Source organism: Sinocyclocheilus rhinocerous, unplaced genomic scaffold (genome assembly GCF_001515625.1).
Source record: "Sinocyclocheilus rhinocerous isolate Xijiao unplaced genomic scaffold, SAMN03320098_v1.1 scaffold1427, whole genome shotgun sequence".
In the NCBI taxonomy this organism is placed as follows: Eukaryota; Metazoa; Chordata; class Actinopteri; order Cypriniformes; family Cyprinidae; genus Sinocyclocheilus; species Sinocyclocheilus rhinocerous.
The window spans coordinates 1,530,204-1,535,716 of NW_015632469.1; positions in this window are offsets into that span (position 1 = coordinate 1,530,204).

Below are 5,513 nucleotides of genomic sequence, written 5' to 3' on the forward strand. Positions count from 1 at the left end.
TATATATATATATAAATGCAGTATTAGAACTTTATTTTGGAATGAAATTGTAAAAATAATTGTTGTCATTGTCAAAGTTTGTGAGGGGTTTACAGCATTGTGTTTTAATAAAATTGTTCAATTAAAAAAAACTAAATAAAAATTTAATTAATAATAATAATAATAATAAGCAAGCGTTGTAATGTCAGCAACTGAAACCATATATATCAATACACTAAAATCACTCACATACTGTAAACCCCCACAACACCTTAGCATTGTTTTGTATGAGCAAGTTACAATCTGCATTTTCTTCAAATGAAGAAAAAAAAAGTTAACATGACTGGTCTTCATTTAAACCTAATTTATTAAATGAAACCTTAATTACAATGGTGCACTGATGCTTGTGATGTCCTCCTGGCTGGCAGAAGTACACAAATGGTTCTTTCCACTGCAGAGTGAGTTACCAGGCATGCTGTGTTACTGCTGCATTGAGAGGAATGACAAGAGACATTTCACAGCATTCTCACTGTATGGATTAGCTCTCTGCAGCAGGCCGGCTGACAGCAGGGGTCTCTGGATGGGAGGGGGGTTTAGCCAAGCCTCAGTTATCTGAAACAAAGTCACCCTTCTGGAGAAATTTGTTCTAGTGGTCTTCTGTCAGTCACAATAAGCGGCATACAGGTTGACAAGTATAGTTTAAGGTTTAATTACTGAAGGACCCAAAGCCAAAGACACAGTCTGGGTTGACTGCGTTGGTGTCACAGAAAAACAAAGACGCTGTTGAGGTGTGCCAGGATGAGGACAAACCTGCTGTCTGTGACATCTTAAACATCTCTATTACTTCTTCTCCTTCTTCCTTTCTTCTTCTAAACCTGGGAAAGCAATGTTTGTTACAGTTCCAGCTGAGAGACCAATAGCTATAGCTAATAATGTTTTATTGTTAAGGTTTTGAGCTGGAACTAGTTATTAATATTGTAAGCATACATCAAACCAAGTGACATTAGTAAATTATATATAGGCCTGTACTTGACTAGGTTTGACCTAGATTTAATTTAGGCATTTTGGTTTTAGAAGTGATTTTATTTATGTATAATTAAATCCACTGCCATAATGCCTTTTGTTGTTGTATTAGAAATAAGTTTTCAGCAGTAAATTTCTATGATGACTAAAGGCAAGTGAAAACAAGCCACAGAAAGCACATATGCTGGTCCCATACTCTCTCGCACTGTTTCCATAGCACACTACTGTATAGAGCTTGTGTGATTGCTCATTTTTACAAGTTGGCTTTACTAGTTGTCTAGTGAGCCAGAACTCGTTGACAGGTCAATGTTTACTTGAGGTAAATGGCTTATGATATGCTGTGCAGCCTCACATTATGTAGACATTTTAATGCATAAAGCCTGTTTTACGCCACACACAAAAACAACAAGTATTCATTCCAGTGTCCATATTAACAGTATTCATACTATCACATTTAGTTAGTTTATTTACCAAATATAGTATGCTAAATGCCCTTCAGACTAGATGCAAGTTCTGCTGTTTCTATTCAGTAAAACTGCCTGAATCCAGTAAATTTCAGCAGTTTAGGTTACAGTTTAAGTTTTGGGTGTTGTGTTAACCCAAATATTAGGATGTAACTGTCAGTGTGAAAGCTCAAAGCTGTTGCTTAGTGAATGCTTGACACGTCAGATGCACGCCTGTCCTGTCACGATGCCTGTCTTTCAAATATTTTTCTGTGTAAAGCACTGTCCTTCAGCAAAGTCTGAAAAGCGGACAGGCTCCAAAGGGACCATTGTTGCGGCATTAGTTTGTCCTCTCTTCTGTGTCCTCTAGGTCTCCACAGGTGGTCTAATGGCAGATGAGACCGTTACTCACACCTGAAACGTGTTCTGGCTTGTCAGGTGCGCAGTGGGCACGTCATTTCAGTCTGATTAAGGGTGATAAGAAAGCTGGAGTCCTCTTCAATAACACAGAAGTTCCAGTGAGAAATACACTTTTAGACACGGCCAAGAGACACAGATATGAGCTAAACAAGCTGAGAACATTTTAAAGGCATGCTGGAACAAGCTCCAGAGGACTTCCTACCATTTTCAGCTTGTGTAGCTGAAGCCTAATGTGAGAACAAGCAAATGCTTTTTGTTTCTTTCAGTGATTTGGAAAAATCAATTGAACTATGCAAGTACGTATATAACCAGCGTGCCAACAATCTTAGAGCAGCCTTGGTTGCTTTTTACATCAATACATTTGCATGTATATACTGTACGAAGCGGATGTACTTCCGAGAATGGAGTTACTGGGTGCTCTTAAACCTTATTAGATAATAAACAACTTTATCTCCTTTATGGCATCCTAGTAGACTTTACACTCCTTAGCTGAATGCTCTTATTTGTCTTGTATTTTTCACCATCTGCCCACTTAATCTTCATGGAAAGTAATAGAAAGTTTTACATCTAGTCCTGTTTAAGTAGACACTTTTAATCAATGTAGATTCACATATTTTAAAACAAAACAGTTTTAGTGGCATTTTTCCACTTCTTAGACCTCTGCTTGTCAAAGGAAATCAGCCTGCTTACTGAGCAAAGGACTAGCACCAGTATATTGATATGAAATACAACCTCCTTGCTTTCAATCTTGACTAAGAAAGGCATTCATCTTCATCTGTCTCCACTGACCAATCATAGGCCCAGTAATATTAGGCCGGATTGGCTTTGGCACTTCAGCAGCTTTTTGCGCCCGTTCCGAGCAGAGCTGGAATATGAGCCATTACTAATACTGTAATTGGTTAATGTAAGAATGAAGGCTCCTGGAAGACTTCTTAAAAACCAAGTGGCAGGCAAATTTGATAGATAGTGTAAGGGAAAAAGGTCAAGCCTTTCAACAATGAAGTGCACTGTCTGAACTAAGCTGCATGCTATACCACATTGTTTAGGCTGGTAAATAAAAAAAATAATTTATAGGTTTGAATCTTGCAAGAAGTGGTCATCATTGAACTATCATGTCAATATTGTGCCCTTGGTCAAAACACTTATAAGGGAATTCACTAAAAAAAAAAAAAGAAAAAAAGTGGTACCCACTGTCATTTATTCAAATGGAAAAATCTTTGACTTGGTCAACATTTCTGCAAAATGATGTGTTGCTTCTTGCATGTTTCATTAGACTTTCAAAGTAAAATGGCCAGTGAGTGGTGCTAAAAGAGGGTTCAGTTCATCCAAATGTGAATCTGGTAACATTTTATCATGCTGGCTGTACATATCACTGGAGTTTGGAAATTACATTTCCATGATCAGTGCTTAAACGCAAATGTGCAATAACAATTCATTTGCTGAAGCCACCATGTGATTTTAGCTGGCTTCTACAAGTCTTTGAGCTCTTTTTATCGAGACTCATGTTTAATGGGACTCATACCAAAGTGCACCACATTGCAAGTTCAGTGCTGTACCAGGTGTGCTACCGAGCAAGTTTACTACATCAGAAAAGCCAAACATATGGAGCTGGTTATGTGATGCACATGTTAGTTTACAGTCATGCACTTTGGTACATCTGTTTTGAGGTCATAACATAGTATTGTGTAAGGAACTATGAAACATTTTGTTTTTAATAATCAATCATCTAACCATGTAATCATAATTTGTGTGAAGAGGAATAATCATTTTCCTGACACTAGTGTTTTCCATTTCAACTGGAAACAGCAGTGAATTGTATGTATAGGCACTTTTTTGGATTTTTACAAAAATTTAATTAGAGGCACGTTTTTCCAAGCCTATTTGTGTTGCAATTATTTGCAAGCGCTGTCTGCTTTGATTGGGGTTCAGAAAAGTAATTTTACTAATAATGTTAACCAAATCCAAAAAATTAATGCTGAATTTAATTTGCATAGTGAAAGTCCACATCTTGCAGGTGGGTTATGAATGCTTGATGTGAAGGATGCAGCAGACTACTGTGATATGGAATATTTTACAGTATTTAAATTCAACACTGTAAATCAGATCCACATTTTCAATACTCGTCTTCTCCACCATTTTATGAAGAAGGGGGAAAATAGACATCACTAAGAAATATGAATTCTGCTCTGTATCAAAGAATTCTCCAGCAGGAATGTAAAGCCATCTGTCTCTGAACTGAAGCTTGGGTCAGACTAAAAGACAATGATCTGAAATGTTCAAGCAAGTGCACATTTCAAGACAATGAAAGTTCTAGCATGGCCTAGTCAAAGTTCAGACCTAAACCTCATTTGAAAGGCTGAGTCAGGATCTGAATGTAGTTCATGCTCGAAAGCCTGGGCTGAAGAAGTTCTGCAAAATTGAACGGACCAAAAGTACTCCATATTGGTGTGAACACTCATCATTTACTGCAGGCAATGCTTGGTTGTAGGTATTGCGGCAAATGATGGTGTTACCAATTATTAATAACACTTTTTTCACAGCAGTGTAACTTCTGCCATTACTAACATGATAGTATAGAAAGGTAGTTTCATGTACAGCAGTATCTCCTTTTTTTTCTAAAATTGTTTGCCACTTGCTTTCTCCGAGTGGGAATAGTGTGACAAAAATGTAACAAAAAATGAAAGTGTGTTGTGACTGCTAGAACTTATTAAAGCTGTAACAAAGATGAGAGCTGACCTCAACAAGTGTAAGCAGAAATATCACGCCACAGTGCATCACATCCAGTCCTCAAGACCCCAAACACAGAAATAATGTCCTCCACATGAACATATTTTGTTAAATGAACACAACAATTAGTGTACTGTGAGTTGCTTCGGATACAGTTATGTACTGTTTATTGAGTATATAAACAAGGAATAATAATTATATTCATTATGCATTATATCCATATTGAAAAAAGCCTAAAAACAGCATGAATTTCTAAGCTGGGCCAGACTGGTTTGGTGTGGGCAACCAAAGCTGGTTAACCAAGAAAGTCTTGCTGAATAAGACAGATAAAAAGCCACCAACACACCAGTGTTTCCTTCTGGTAACAAGAGACTAATGCATATACTTATGGAAATTGATGCCAGTGGTTATACTTAGGCTTACAATGCTTTTGGGAAAACTACTGGTCTTTAACAGGCACTGATGATACAATTCAATAGTTTTCACAGTACGTTTTGTGGCTATTCCTCAGTGTATTGTTTTTTAGACTACCTGCTACTAAATATGTGGACAAGAAAGTGAGGTATAGGGAAACAAAAATCAAGAGAAAGAGAGAGGAAATAAATGGGGCTGTTGTCCCAACTTGAAGTAAAAAGGATTGGAGTGGAGTTTTCTTCTAGGAAGCGGTGGTTTACGCATCAGTGTTTATAGAGGTGGACACCTGATGGCCGTGCCACCGGGAAAAGAGCAAAGAGGGAACCATTTGCTGGTGTCACAACCTCTTTAGCAACTGGAACATTGAAGTCCTTTCCAGGCAATGCTAACTCCAACCAATTACCATCAACCGTGACCAACATCATTTTTCACAATCACAAATAAGTTATTCATTCATTCAATCATTAAAAAAATAAAATAAATAAATAAATCATTAGCTTATTAACT